Source organism: Ambystoma mexicanum, chromosome 5p (assembly GCF_040938575.1).
Source record: "Ambystoma mexicanum isolate Mex_15411 chromosome 5p, UKY_AmexF1_1, whole genome shotgun sequence".
In the NCBI taxonomy this organism is placed as follows: Eukaryota; Metazoa; Chordata; class Amphibia; order Caudata; family Ambystomatidae; genus Ambystoma; species Ambystoma mexicanum.
In genome coordinates this window covers 643,631,337-643,648,091 of record NC_090930.1, presented here as the reverse complement: position 1 = coordinate 643,648,091, position 16,755 = coordinate 643,631,337, and positions in this window count along the sequence as shown.

The window sequence follows — 16,755 nt, the reverse complement described above, 5'->3', positions numbered from 1 at the left end:
GTGAGATTACAAGTGACATGTTAATTGAAAACCTGATGAGGGTTAAGTTCAAATTAAAGTTCCTGGATTGGATTACAACACAAGATATTAGAAGTAAATATCAGTACTTGCCCAGGAGAACGATTTATGAACTGCCTTCTTACTTGTCCAAATTTCCTTCTGCTCATTACCAGAATTTGTTTTTGATTTTTGGTTAAATATTCAATTTTCCCAGGGTCAGATTTTGGATTCAGATTCTAATTGTAGACAATTGTCGAGAAAAGGGAGTAACTAAATTGTTCAATCATCTAGTTTTTGCTTGTATAGCCTTAACAGAGGTATGGACTCGGTTTTTGGAAAAATTTATGGAACAGGTCTTGACCCTGTCTGCACAGTAGTGGTGGGATATGTTTTTAATTGGTGATAAATCGAGTCTGGTCCTTACAGTTATGACATTTGTGGAATACACTTTTAAGGGTTAAGTGGAATTTGAAGCTGTTATGGGGGGAGGTTTTAAAGGAATGTGTTGCATGGGTCAAGTGTTGATGTATTATTTATTTTATGATGTGTTGATTGCATGTAAAATGTAAAAGGTTTGCAATAAACAAGACATTTAAATTTTAAAAAAAGTATTAGAAAAAAAAGAACAAATGTTTATTACATGCAGTTTCGTCCAGGAATAAAAGACAATCGTCATTCAACGCATCATTAAATGGTGATATATATATAGGAAAGAAGACATGATATTATTTTTACATTGTTTCAACCACATATAAATCCTTGCTCATTAATAAATTCATGATTTAAATCACCTACATAAGTCTGTACATTAATGTGCCCTATTGCCCAATGCCTTCCCCTTGTGACCAGACCAATACCATCCCTCTAATCAGAATATAATATACCCATTAGATGACATCCCATGTGTTTCATTGGTTGACTCTAGTGATACAATGTGTTACTTGCTAAGCCCTTCTACATTGGTTGTGGGGTCTCACGGGGAGTCATTACAAGTTGGGCGGTAAGGGTTAACGTTCACCGGTAAGGAGACCGGTGCCGGAAAACCTTTAATGCCCTATTCCCGAGGTCCCTTAGTGGGTCCCAGCAGGAACGGCTGGTCTGGCAAATTGCGGGCCCATTATTAGCACCTTCCCCATTCCCATTGAGCCCTATGGGGGCTCAAATGGGAATAGGAATGGTATTTGGAATGGGGACTTACCGGTCCCACATAGGTCGGAATGCCCCGGTAAGTCCCCATTCTGCCTACCCGGACCCAGACCCAGGTTTGGAGGCAGCCATGGCGCTAATAGTTCCACGGCTAACTCCAAACCCGTAATGACCCCCATGGTGTGCTTCAACCCTTATTCTTGACAAATCTCAGTGAGGCGCTGACAGACATTTTAAAATGAATGTCTGATCCTTTTCCCGTGCAACCAAAATTGATGGCATCCCGGATGGCTCTCACCCTTACAACTGCATAACCAACAGTTTAATTTGCGACATTTCATTGAACACATGTGCCACCATCTTCTTCCTTCCCAATGGACTCAATTAACTTATGATGAACACTATTCAAAACTATTTGTTCAGAAATAGGGTCTTAGATGTGCGTGTACTTTTAGTTTGTTTGGGTTTTCTGGACAGCATTAATTTAAAAATTCTAAATGGCCCAGGAAACTGCTTTTGCAAATGAAGCCTACTAGATTTCATGTAATTTATAGTCGGCAAAACATATGTATATTGCATTTTGAAGCTACTACCTGTGGCATTACCAACATAAAGCTTTTCCACTACTTGTGGTGTGCTTTGCACCTTTCTCTACTTATACTTGTATGTCAAACCTAATGTACTACTGCACACTATTTGCCTACTGCATTATGATACATGGGCTATACTATTAATGTGCATTTCTATTATTTGCTGCTGCCCTGTGTTTCTTCACAGAATTCTCTCTGAAACATATCTCTCACCCTGGCTGCTCACTGTTAAGCGGAAACCTGTGCAGTTCCCTCTGGGACCACTGCAAAAGATTTAGGCCTACAGGTGTTTGGCAGTAAACCCACTTGTTAGCCGTCTGTACCACAAAGATGCACTTGGTAGCTGTGGCTGAGCAGTCAGACTTCTCTCAAGAAAAGTTAGGCAGTATGTGGAGTATACAAAATAGGGCAATTTACACAGTAGAACAAGCAAACACGGAACAGAGTTTGGGTGTAAAGATATATAATTATTTATTTTAAGAACACATCTACGAAAAACACACTGGCACTAATACGGCAAACAACTTCAATTACAATTAATATAAGTATATCAATCCTCTAACAATATTTCGACAAGTCCAGGTTCAACGGCACCACTTATTTGCAGACAGAGGTGAATGCTTTAACCTAGATGGCACTCTAATATTCGTTAGAACGGGAGAGGAAAGGCAGGGTATGAAACCAACTCGGTACCAACACTTTTACAAAACAAATGCAAGGCAAGTAAGGCAGGGTCTACTGTGGATCACAAAGTTCAGAGACCAGGCCCACTCGGAGAGAGGCAAGGCGATATGTCCCAAAAAGTATCACAGTGGAAATGCACTTCGAGTCTGTGTAGCGAATCGTCACAGAAAGGTTGGACCAGTTTAGAACAAAGAGTTAAGAAGGTCTGGAGGCGACCCAAGGAAAAGGTAGGGATTTAAGACACCCCACACTTAACCGTCACAAGGGAAGCCAGGCGGACACAGTACCTTGTAAGCGAAATGCCAGCTCCAGCGGGGGCAGTTGTTCCTGGTGGTGGATGCAAGTCAGAGCTTTGCCAAGAGATGAGATGATCTCGTCGTCGAAGTAAAGTTGAAGTTCGTTACAGCACCAGGGAAGAGACCAGCGGCGGAGTGCTCCGTCACAAGGCACCACCTTTTGGTCAAGGTTATCGGCTAGTGGCTATCCGGTTGCCGGGGTGCTCAGCACGAGCAATTCGACCACTACGCCTTGAAAGCGAAGAAAAAGCAAAAGGACTGGTGGTTCCCACCAGTCAGGGGAAGAAGACTCTCCAGCCGGGAGATCTCCTCTGTCATTGGGAAGTGGTGAGATGGTTCAGCAGGGCTCCACCGGAGGTGTCGTCGTTGCAGGTTGGCTCAGCGTTACCCTCGTCGGATTCTTAGGTCCTGTGGCGACTTCTGAAGATCCAGTCCCAAAAGCCCTTCTTTTATGCAGAAAACACCCATTCATTCAGCCTAGCTGTCAATCAAACCACGCTAAGTGGTGAGCGGGGTGGCTCACCACTTGGGCCAATCACACCAGAGTGCGACTTGAGTTGGCAAGGCAACTCAGTCCAGGGTGCCTAAACCCCCTCCCACACCCCCTGTGGTAGCCAGACAGAATGGCACCACTTTGGAGGGCTTCTGTGCTGAAGCCCGCCAAAAGTGGAACAAAGGGCTCAACCTTTGGTTCGGAGTTACAGAGGCGAACACATATGCCATTTTAAAAACCGAGTTCTGGCAGAAAATACCAACCGGTGGATTTATTTAAGATAAATAAACCGGCCGTATGTTAGAGACTAATGTGAAAAAGTAGTAGCCTCCAACAATGGGAAGAATCCCATAGAATTATATTCGGGGTCGAATATAACAAGTAGTTTCCACTGCCACCAGCCAAAACCCGACAAGGGGGTCGGGACAGTGCCCCCTCGAACAACAGACCCAGGGGTAATCAAATTACCCTACCAGTACGTCCACAATAGGATGGTTTGTACTAGTTCTGTTAGTAAATTTAGGTCTAGTAAAGCCAATGGTGACTTTACATGCCCTTGGAGCCAGTAGTCAGTCCCAGGGTATGGAGTCTATGGTGGGGATCCTCTAGGACACCCCAGTGTTACGGCACAGAGGATGCGGTGTAACACACATAGCAAAACATATGAGACCCTATGGAGTAAAAGACCCCATAGCCCATAGAACACATTGACATTCAAAGGAATTAACCACATTCATGTCCAAGAGTGGGAGAAAAGAGTCTCACTCTTGGCAGGATGGAAAAAAACAAACTCCAGAAATCCAGCAAATCTGCTGGGGGACTCACTAGGTTAGGAACTTCAGCCTAAACAGAGAATTCTCCCTAACACTCGCCCCGCCCAGACTAAGGGACAGGAGGATTTAATCCACTCCTGGATGAATCTCATACCTCTAGTCGATGATATACATCCTAGAGAGACCATCAGCATTTTGGCGGTGACACCCTGACCTGTGCTCAATGGTGAAATCAAACCCTTGCCTGCAGATCGACCATCTCAGTAGTTTTGGGTTTTCCCCTTTCATTTGCATTAACCATCTCAAGGGTTGGTGGTCAGTCTGAATGACAAAGTAGAACCATACAAGTATGGCCTAAACTTCTTCAGAGCCCACACAATAGCAAAGCACTCTCTTTCGATTGTTGCCCACCTTGTTTCAGGATCCTTCAGCTTGCGGCTGATGAAGCAAACGGGGTGCTCCCTACCTTTCCCATCCAGTTGACTGAGTACTGCACCTATTCCTACATTTGAAGCATCTGTCTGCACAATGAAAGTTTGGTGGTAATCAGGAGCTCTGAGTACTTGGGCTTGGCAAAGAGCCTTTTTCAGGTTTTCAAAAGCCTGATTGCACTCCTCGTTACATCTAACCTTTTTAGGAAATTCTGGAGAGGATATGACATTCAGAGGAGAAGCTATGGTCCCATAGTTCTCAATGAAATTCCTGTAATACCCAGTGAGACCTAAGAAGGCTCTCACGTGGGTCTGAGTAGTAGGTGTTGTCCAATTTCGCACAGCTTCAATCTTACTGAGCAAAGACCTTATTTCTCCACCTCCTACCTCATGTCCAAGATAGACTACCTTACTCTGTCCAATTTGGCATTTACTCGCCTTTATGGTCAGATTGGCTCGTCCAAGAGCCTGCAAAACATCTCTTAGGTGGGTTACATGCTCTTTCCAGGAATTGCTGAACACTGCTATGTCATCCAAGTATGCCATGCAGAAGTTCTCCATCCCATTCAGAACCTGGTTTACCATCCGTTGAAATGTAGCAGGTGCATTTTTCAATCGAAAGGCATTACCTTAAACTGGTATAAGCCAACGGGGGTAGAAAATGCAGTTTTCTCCTTGGCCTGGTCTGTCAGGGCTATTTGCTAATAGCCTGACGTCAAGTCAAATGTGCTGAAGAACTTCGCCGAACCAAGTTTATCCACCAACTCATCTGTTCTTGGCAAAGAGTGGGCGTCAGTCTTGGTGACTGCATTAAGAGCTCTATAATCCACGCAGAATCTAAGTTCTTTAGATCCGGCCTTTGGTACTAACACAACTGGGCTAGACCATGGACTGGTAGATGGATCTATTGCCCCGAGATCAAGCATCTTGCTGACCTCACCTTTGATGTGGGTTTGTACTTTTTCTGACATTCGGTATCCTCTGCTTTTGACTGGCAGACAGTCACCAGTGAGTATGTCATGCTGGCCCTAAGGGGTCAAGCCTGGTGAAAGTGAGAAGAGAGAGGCAAACTGATTCAACATAGATTTGCATTCTTCTTGTTGCTCAGGTGTCAGATTTGAAGAGAGATTTACTCCTTCAATTTTTTTGTCTAAAGGTAAGCCTCTGAGGAGATCAGGAAGAGCTTGACTCTCTTCTTCTTCCTCTGATGATGCTAGAAGCAACGCTCCTACATCGGGTCGTGAGACATACGCTTTGAGTCGGTTGGTGTGGAAGACTGTCGGAGCCTACTTGGGATTGCCCAAGTCCACCAGATAGTTGACCTCTCCGAGTTTTACCCACAACTCTGAAGGGTCCCATCCATTTGTCTTGCAAGGCCCTCTGCCTTGTTGGGATCATAATGAGAACTAGCTGGTCTTGAGTGAACTCAACCATGTTAGCCTTTTGATCATGCCGGTGCTTGACCAATGCTTGTTCAGCTTTCAAGTTATCGCTTGCTTCTGTCATCATGCGCGACATTCTCTTCCGGAGACCTATCACGTAGTCAGTCACTCTGACTGGCTTGGAGGAAGGAGCACTCTCCAACCCCTCCTTAATCAGGGCCAATGGACCTCTGACGGGATGACCATAGAGAAGCTCAAAGGGAGAATAACCTACTCCCACCTGAGGGACTTCTCTATAAGCAAAGAGAAGGCATGGCAGTAGAAGGTCCCACTTTCGTTTAAGGGGTTCTTCTAAAGCACCTATCATGCTCTTCATGGTTCGGTTGAACCTTTCTACCAATCCATTGGTTTGTGGGTGGTAAGCTGTCGAGAACTTGTAAGTAACTCCACAGGTTTTCCACATGGCTTTCATGTAGTGGGACATAAAGTTTGACCCCCTGTCAGAGATTACTTCCTTAGGAAACCCGACCGTGGTAAAAATACCAAGAGGGCCTAAGCCACAGCCAGAGCTGTAACAGTCCTCATAGGAATTGCCTCAGGATACCTAGTAGTATGGTCTACTACAACAAGTATAAACCTGTTGCCTGAGGAGGTTGGAGGATCAAGGGGACCAACAATGTCAATCCCTACTCTCACAAATGGTACTCCCACAACTGGGAGATGCACGAAAGGTGCCGCCTTCTTGGAGCCAACCTTACCAGAGGTCTGGCATGGTGTGGCAGCTCCTGCAATGTTTTTCTACTTCGGCCCCAATCTTCGGCCAATAAAAGTAGAGAGAGAGCCTTTCCTTAGTCTTCTTGAAACTCAAGTGACCGGCCAAAGGAATCTCGTGGGCTAACTGCAAGAACTGTGGTCTGTTCTCTTGGGGTACTACAAGTCGTTTTTAGTCTCCAGGCGCAGACTCGGTCGGTTCACTGTAGAAGAGGCCATCTTCCCAGTGCAGCCTGTATTTCCCAAGCTCTTGCCCTTCAGCCTGAGCTTCTGCCTGGTGGCGAAGACCTTCCAGAGTTGGACATTCTCTCTGTCCCTTACTGAAGTCTGCCCTGTTAGGTCCACCTTCTGCTAGTAACGACTGCAGCTCAGGATGGTCAACCGGTTCCAGATCTCCAATGAGTTCCTGGCCTTCCACTAGCTCTTCCTCCGAGTCTAATTCTACCACACAGGGTTGTACCACCCTTTCAACCTCAGCTGGAGGGGGAGTTACGGGTGTAACTTTGGACAACCGCGGGGAAGTCCGTTTTGGCTGCACTGAAGTGCTGGCTGCTGGTTTCCATATAGAAGTTTTAGGTTTCCCTTTCGCTTCTGATTTCTTTGAGACAGCAGCTGACAATTCCAGTGGAGCAGGAGTGATATCCTTCTTCATCATCTCCTCGATAGTACCTCTCATGGTTCTCTCCCTTTCAGGTCTGGTTAGCTCCTGTAACCATTTACTAGGAGGTCTGGGGGTATGAGACACAACTCTGAGAGTTTTTAAATCGTTACCCAACAGAACGCATCCTGGTACCTCAATCTGTATTCTGACAGGTATCTTCACAGTCATGTCGTTACACTGGATGAGAACTGGTAATTGGGGAAGCATCTGCACAGGCCCTCCAGCTAACTTGGTGAGGCGTTTAGGTGCCTTAGCAGCATCCTTAGCCTGAAAAAAAGATGTATCCACCACAGTTATGCTGGCACCACTGTCCCTAATGGCAGAAGTCTCCTGACCATTCAACTGGACACTGTCCTTATAATACTCTTTAGTATTATCTGGGATATAATTATAGACATCTAAATTCTGTTGTTCCCACAAACCCAGAGACACTAAAGAAACACTGGCTGAGACTCCAGTGGGCTCATCAGCCAGTAGTAGAAAATTTCCACTTGCCATTTGGACTTCCTCCTCTGGAGCGAAGGCTAAGGAGACAAGCTGGACCCCTGAAGGTTTACCCTTGCATCTGGGATCTCCTTTCACATGGTCAGTCGAGCCACAAACAAAGCATTTACCGAATGCTTTCTGGAATGGTGGCTTGTTCTGGCCTCCCTCCGGTTTGGCACCAGAAGGTACACTATTCTGCTGTGGTTTTCCTTGTGGCTTACACTTATGGTTTTGTTTGGGGCCCTCTTTGGAATTTGAGTTATTAGAATTCTCTTTTGAGTCTTTTTTAGACTATTTTCCCTCATTCTTTTTCTGAGTTGCCACAGAAACCTTATGAGTAGCCCTGTTGGCAACCCACAAGTCAGCAGACTTAGCTAGCTTCCTGGAATCCAATTCCTTCGAATCAGCCAAGTGCTGTCTGAGCTCAGGAGAACAGGCATCATAAATAGACTCCAACATAAAAATATTCTTCATACCCTCATAAGTGTTCACTGTGTAACCCTTAATCCATCCCTCTAAGTTTTTCAACCCTTCACTCACCCAGGTAGCCCAAGGGGTACCATCATGCTTTTTGAGGGTTCTAAACCTCTTAAGATACTGGGAAGGGGTCTTCCTGAACCTAGCTATCAAAGCTAGTTTCATACTTTCGTAATCCTTCTTATCCACCTTCCCCAACTCCATTACCACATCAGTCGCAACAGGGGGAAGCCTAGAGAACATCCAGGGAAGTAACTCATTCCCTGTGATGTCCTGGAGCCCATGATTATATTCAAACAGTTTTAACCAATCCAACGCATCCAATCTCAGTTCATACATACCCACTAATTCCTTAGGCATCCGGGAGCTTTTGGGACTGGAACTCCTAGAGGAACCAGAGGAGAGAGAAGCATTTTCCACAGACAACTTTTTCATCTCTAACTCATGATTAAGTTCTATTTCTCTGAGCCTTAACTCAGCTTGCTTCTGCTCAGCCTGGGCATTCATCCGTCTGAACTCTAGCTCTTGGTTTCTTTCCGATTGGGCTTAAAAACGTTTGTACTCTAATTCGAGCTTCATTTTTTCAAGTTCAAAATAAGCAGGGTTACATGTGGGACCTGGTATGGGCCCTGTAGGTACAGTAGGTAAGGCAGACAGAGGCTCAGAGTGGCTAACTTCATTAGGTTCACTTTCCTCTTCTGACTCTTTATCAAGACTTTGATTCAGATCAATACCATCACTGTTTTCTACGTTTGCTGGAGAAGTTGGTTCCTCTGAACCAGTACCCAGACTTTGGTTTTCCAGCAATCTCGCTATCAGTTCTACTTTCTTGCCTCTTACAGAAAGATTCTCTTGTCTACAGAGAGCTCTCAAACTCTTAGTATTTTCACCTGACAAGGACTCTTGACTGTAAACTTCCATAGTAGACATGTTTTTTGAAAGTTGCTTTTTAGTGCTAAGCTCTGTGGTTAGTTATCCTAAAGTGTTGAAAAGCACTCTAAACTGTATACTCGATACAAATCCCACCGTTGTACACCAGTGTTAAGCGTAAACCTGTGCAGTTCCCTCTGGGACCACTGAAAAAGATTTAGGCCTAAAGGTGTTTGGCAGTAAACCCACTTGGTAGCTGTCTGTACAGATTAACTTGGTAGCTGTGTCTGAGCAGTCAGACTTCTCTCAAGAAAAGTTAGGCAGTATGTGGAGTATACAAAATAGGGCAATTTACACAGTAGAACAAGCAAACACAGAACAGAGCTTGGGGGTAAAGATATATAATTTTTATTTTAAGAACACATCTACGAAAAACACACTGGCACTAATACGGCAAACAACTTCAATTACAGTTACTATAAGTATATCAATCCTCTAACAATATTTCGACAAGTCTAGGTTCAACGGCACCACTTATTTGCAGTCAGAGGTGAATGCTTTAACCTAGATGGCACTCTAATATCCGGTAGAACGGGAGAGAAAAGGCAGGGTATGAAACCAAGTCGGTACAAACACTTTTACGAAACAAATGCAAGGCAAGCAAGGCAAGGTCTAGTGTGGATCACAAAGTTCAGAGGCCAGGCCCAGTCGGAGAGAGGCAAGGCGATATGTCCCAAAAAGTATCACAGTGGAAATGCACTTCGAGTCTCTGTAGGGAATTGTCACAGAACGGTTGGACTAGTTTAGAACAAAAAGTTAAGAAGGTCTGGAGGCGACTCAAGAAAAAGGTAGGGATTTAAGACACCCCACGCTTAACCGTCACAAGGGAAGCCAGGCGGACACAGTACCTTGTAAGCGAAGAGCCAGCTCCAGCGGGGGCAGTTGTTCCTGGTGGTGGATGCAAGTCGGGGCTTTGCCAGGAGATGAGATGATCTCGACGTCGAAGGAAAGTTGAAGATCGTTGCACCACCAGGGAAGAGACCAGCCGCGGAGTGCTCCGTCACAAGGCACCACCTTTTGGTCGCGGTACGGGCTAGTGGCTATCCGGTTGCCGGGGTGCTCAGCACGGACAATTCGACCACTATGCCTTGAAAGCGAAGAAAAAGCAAAGGGACTGGTTGTTCCCACCAGTCAGGGGAAGAAGACTCTCCAGCCGGGAGATCGCCTCTGTCGTTGGGAAGTGGTGAGACGGTTCAGCAGGGCTCCACCGGAGGTGTTGTCGTTGCAGGTCGGCTCAGCGTTACCCTCATCGGATTCTTAGGTCCTGTGGCGACCTCTGAAGATCCAGTCCCAGAAGCCCTGCTTTTATGCAGAAAACCCCCATTCATTCAGCCTAGTTGTCAATCAAACCACGTTAAGTGGTGAGTGGGGTGGCTCACCACTTGGGCCAATCACACCAGAGTGTGACTTGAGCTGGCAAGGCAACTGAGTCCAGGGTGCCTAAACCCCCTCCACACCCCCTGTGGTACCCAGACAGAATGGCACCACTTTGGAGGGCTTCTGTGCCGAAGCCGCCAAAAGTGGAACAAAGGGCTCAACCTTTGGTTCGGAGTTACAGAGACGAACACATACGCCATTTTAAAAACTGAGTTCTGGCAGAAAATACCAACCAGTGGATTTATTTAAGATAAATAAACTGGCGGTATGTTAGAGACTAATGTGAAAAAGTATTAGCCTCCAACAATGGGAAGAATCCCATAGAATTATATTCGGGGTCGAATATAACAAGTAGTTTCCACTGCCACCAGCCAAAACTCGACAAGGGGGACGGGACAGTGCCCCCTCGAACAACAGACCCAGGGGTAATCAAATTACCCTACCAGTACGTCCACAATAGGATGGTTTGTACTAGTTCTGTTAGTAAATTTAGGTCTAGTAAAGCCAATGGTGACTTAACATGCCCTTGGAGCCAGTAGTCAGTCCCAGGGTATGGAGTCTATGGGCACCCCAGTGTTACGGCACAGAGGGTGCGGTGTAACACACATAGCAAAACATATGAGACCCTATGGAGTAAAAGACCCCATAGCCCATAGAACACATTGACATTCAAAGGAATTAACCACATTCATGTCCAAGAGTGGGAGAAAAGAGTCTCACTCTTGACAGGATGGAAAAAAACAAACTCCAGAAATCCAGCAAATCTGCTGGGGGACTCACTAGGTTAGGAAATTCAGCCTAAACAGAGAATTCTCCCTAACACTCACCTAGAGCCAATAGCATTTTAATAGGCCTATACTGCATTCTATAGAGATTTCCTTAATGTGTTCATCCTCTCATATTTTTGGTCTTGGAACTGTATCCCAGCATGCCCCCCTTTCGTTACTCCTGAAACAACCTCTCTCATTAACACTATCCTTCAATTGTTGCTCCCTTGCTCAATCATACTAATCTTCGGGTACCCCATATTTCTCAAATTTCCTCCCCCTTTGGATAATCCCATGTGCTACATACTAGGAAACTGCAATCTCTATCTGCTGTGGGGTCTATTTAACATTGAAGTGGGTTTTCTGGATCTGAGGGTGGTGACCAAAGAGTTCCTGGTGGACTGATTGGGTGTTCTATCCTTACCATTTTAAACTTTTTATTTCCAATCCATTTATCTGTCTGGGTGCTTTCATGTGTGCGATGAGAATTGGCATTACCTGTTCTTACTGTAAGCATTCTTCTTTCATTCCCATGAGACACACAGCAGGACACTACTATATGATAGATGCTTAAAACTGAAATTAGAAAGATGAGGACTGGGAAGAGTAAATTACAAGTTACTGTTAAACATTTGGGCACCCAGGCAAATAGTTAATTTACCCAATCTTCTTCTCTGGAAATCCCTCCTTCCTTTTCCAAGGCAGTTTGCAAACTGTGGAGTGTTTTAATTGCAATGCTTAATGAACCGTTGCTTATGTCGTTAGGGGGCACATATGTGAAACATCAAGCTCCTATTTTTTTTACAAACTTCTCCTTCCATGTTTGTGAGATCTAATACAAATCTGTTATGTAGTCTCTGGGCCTCATCAGTCCGGCGGTAACCCGTGATTCCCAAATTACTGGGGCATTTCAACCCCAGTGCCCCGGAAATTCCGGAGGTGGAATTCGGTAAATCCCCATACCCATTGAGTCCCATAGTCCCATAGGACTCAATGGGAATGGGGACCATGGAAACACCGGCACCATCTTGTGATGGTGCTGGTGTTTCCGCGTCCGCCTGCAGGCGGGCGGTGTTAAACCAGCCAGGTCAGACCTGGAGGGAATGCCACCTCCCGCCTGCAGGACTCAAGATCGGGCGGTCCGGAAATAACAGTGGCAGTGGGTTTACAGCCACTGTTATTTCCGGACCGCCCGACCCGTAATGAGGCCCTCATTATTTTTAGCACCCGGAGTTCCTCTCGCACAACATTGGGGCCATGTTCAGGGATCTTTGCCAGCTGGACCACGTTCCAGTGCATGATTCGCAGTTGCTTGTCGTTTGTGGTGGCCTGTATCCCAGGCAGTAGATATGATGCAAATAAATTCAAACAGCCTTTATTGGGTTGGGGCTTTGTTTAGGATGTCCTCTACATGTTGTGGGAAGTAGTTGCTTCTTTTATTCAGGGCCACTGTTGATATTCTTTTCTGCAGTTGGATGATGGACTCTGGGGTCTCTCAACATCATGGTTAGGAATATTGAGGTGTTTTTTGGGAATCAATAACACATGACGTTGGTAGATAAAAATAAGCGTTGTCACCACACTGCCAGAACATGTCCATTATTGTTGCTGTCACTCCTTACAAGCTGGCACATGAATTGTTCTATTGCAGTTTATGCTCTGGCCTACTGGTACTGTTCCTTTACCTGTGAAACAGAAGGAAGATAGAGTGAGTTCCTGTCCCTTAAAATGTCGATTGTGATGCTGTAAACTTGTAAAATATTTCGCATGAGAGTTCCAGGTTTTCCTACAATATTTGTTTGGATTCCTTATCACATCTTCGGTATATCCCACCAGCACTTCCGATTTAAAAACTGCCTGCCTGTTCACCCATTTGTTATCCGAAAGGTTTGCTCTTTCCATTTTCATCTGTGTCTTGGTGGCACATTTGATATGTTCTTGTCCCTTTTTCCTTTCACATCCTGCTTTGTCAACTGTTTCAAATAATAGCTGTACCGTGTGTCCCTGAAACTACCTTTCTGCATTTCAGAGAACTATGTGTGTCAAGCACTGTGCCTCTAAGGGTGAAACTTCCTGCGGTAAGAATAATCTGGAGGGCGCCAAATTCAAGCATAATTAATGCATACGCATGTTTCATTTTACTCCATTCTTCTTACTTGTATCCTACCATAAATTGCTATTCGCTGAATGCTCTTCTCCTACAATATTGGTATACATACTTTCTTCCATTGAAACATCATTTTTTGTCTGGTCTTGTGTTTTCTACTACTTGTTGATGTGTTAGTGACATTAGTTCCCTTTCTTCCCCTAATCTCATTTTCCATTTTCATTATATTCATCCAAAAATAAGAGAGAAGGAGAGAAAAGAATAAACAACAAATGCATGTAAACATAGTTTTGGTCCTTTACCCATTCACTATCCATTGTGATGTTCTTCCTCCTGCTCACCCAAAAGGATATTCAGAGTTTGTACTTTTTCTCATATTTTGTGTGTAATCAACTAAAATGGTGGTCCTTTCCTCTCCGTCTTCTTCAGGCCGGTGCGGGGCTGGTATCGCACCGAATGTCAGATAGGTGGCTACAGGCTCCACATCCCTTTACTTTTGCTGCTGTCAGCGTTGCATAGACAACCTCATGTGGAACGGTGAATTTGGGCTTTTTCCATTGCGTGTTTTATGTTTGGATATAAATTCTATCACCTGGATACAAAGTGGGGTGCTGAAGATGTGCCCAGTTGCTGGGGGTGTTGCAGCTGTTTAGTGAACGTGTAAAGCTACCCGATGAGATATAAGTCTTGCAAATGTTGAAAATATCCCTCAGATACCCCCAACATTCTTCACCCAGAATTTCAGCACTCCTGTGTGCATCTGACACTGCTCGGGCAGGGAGGACTGACATATGCATCCGTCATCCTCTCACCACCTCAAGAGGAGTTAAATGATGATCCTTGATTGGCTGATTGCGCAAACTGAACAGTGCCAAATGCAAACAGTAGAGCCAGCTTTTTTTCAGTGAATGGCATATTGTTTCGTGTTTACTTTTCAGGAGATGCCCGCAGAACAGAAGGAGCGATGATTGATCGGCAGAAGTGCCGCAAGGTAAGGCTGTTCCTAACAGTGTTCTTGTTCTTGCAGGAGCTGAGCGCAGAAGAAAGATGCAGGCCTACTGGAGACCGATCCGAACACAGTGAGTGTCACGCTGCAGGTACAGATAACGCAAAGCATGTTTCTCAGCCTGGGTGTGGCTTAAATAGTCTCTGGGTATCCCAGGTGTCTCTGGGCTGAACCACACCCAAAAGACTAGACCGCACATGCAGTTCTGGGAACCAAAATATGTGGGGGCATCATCTTGTCTCCATCAATGCACTACAAATCCAATCCCCAATGTTATCCTATGGGAGTGAGTGAGTCTGGTGCCACAAGCGCCAAGTCTGACTCAAAGTGGGTCTTTGGAGGGATGGAGAGGCCCTTGAGGGCCATGTAGGTGATCGTGACCTGGCTCCAGCCTGACATCTTGGAGGGTTGGGGACATGAGGGCCAGGAATCATGACAGCACTCCCCCCCAAGGCCCCTCTCAAGGTGGCTCTTCTGTCTGGTCCTGGTTTGGTTGGATGGTTTTGATGAAATTGTCTAAGCAAGCGAGGTGCATGGATGTACTCACAAGGCTCCCATGTCCTGTCTTGTGGACCATACCCCTTCCAGTCTACTAAGTAGTATAATTTGGATCTAACATACTTTGAATCTAGGATGTCCTAGACTTGGAATTCTGGCTCCCCGGCGACTACTACTGGCTGCAGTGGCGTTGATAACCGGGTCCAAGGTTGAACAGGTTTAAGGAGAGACACGTGGAACACAGGATGAATCTTCATGTTTGATGGCAAAACTAGTCTGACCACCACAGGATTTATCACGGAGGTGACGGTGAATGGACCCAGGTATCTTGGACGGAAAGTTTGGGCTCCTTTAATGGACACGTGTTTAGACGGCAGCTAGACATTGCCTCCAACTTGGTAGTTGGGGGCCTATGCTCGGTGTTGATCAGCAAACTTCTTTTGGCAATTCTTAGCGTGAAGTAGGTGCTCAGCTGCCCTTTTAAAGGTTTGAGAAATGGTTGTGTGCAAGGTTTTGACTGTTGGCATTTCCAGGGTTTTAGGAATGTCCAACTCAGAAGTACGTGGGTGCCTGCCATACATGGTATAAAAGGGTGTCTGCCCAGTGCTGCTGTGTAGGGAATTTTTATAAGCATATTCAGCTATCCATAATAAGTTCCTTCAGCTTGGTGTAACATGCAACGCAGATACTGCTCGAGCGTCTGATTTGTCCTCTCAGTTTGACCATCCGTTTGGGGATGGTGACTGGTGGATAGCCGGATGTGGATCTGGGCCATAGAACAGCATTTTCTCCAGAAGGTAGATACAAATTGAGTACCTCGGTCTGAGACCAAAACTGAAGGAAACCAAAGAAGCCGTACGATGCCTTCAAGAAATACCTTTGCCAGAATTGAAGCATTTGGGAGCCCCTTAAGAAGAATGAAATGTGCCATTTTTGAAAATAGGGTCACGACCACAAGAATAGTGTTAAACCCTTGACTGGGTGGTAAGTCAGTAATAAAATTGAGGGACAACGTGTGCCAGGGTGCTGGTGGAATTTCCAATGGTTGTAATAACCCAGCCGGTTTCTGCTTGGATGACTTGTTTTGAGCACACACTCCACAAGATAGGATAAATTGGATAATGTCTTTACGCCATGTGGGCCACCAATAATTTCGTTTTACCTTGGCTATGGTTTTAACGATTCTGGGGTGGTCCTCGATCAAGGAATCATGATAACCGGACATGACTTGTTCTCATAGTTCTTGGTTTGGTAAGAATAAACAATTCCTGAAGTAGGGCAACTGATCTTATATCATGTAATGTTCTCCTTGTGCACTCCACGCTTGTAATTGCTCCGGACTCATCAGGTTTTGGATTTCTTCATGTAATTCGTTCTAAGCTATGGTTGCTGTGATTCCTAGGAGCTTGTCACTCGGGATGATTGCTATTGGGTCAGGGGTCTGATACCCTTGCTCTTCCACCCCCATACGGGAAAGGGCATCGGCCTTCCCGTTTTTCACCCCTGGTTGAAATGTAATCATGTAGTCATATTCAGCAAAGAAAATGCCCAACGTAGTTGCCGTGAGGATTGGGCCTTTGCCGTTTTTAGGTACTGGAGGTTCCGGTGGTCAGTTATTACGGTGATAGTGTGTCTGGTGCCCAAGAGGTAGTGCCGCCATGCCTTAAAGGCTGACTTAATGGCCACGAGTTATTTGTCTGTGATAGCGTAATTGAGTTCAGGGGGTGTGAATTTACGTAATCAGAAGGCAACAGGGTGTAACTGGCCCGTTTCAGGGCCCTTTTGTGAGAAGACGGCTACCATAGCCATGCTTGAGGCGTCCGTTTCCACCAGGTATGGGAGCTCAGGGCGAGGGTGGAGTAAGATTGGGGCAGATGTGA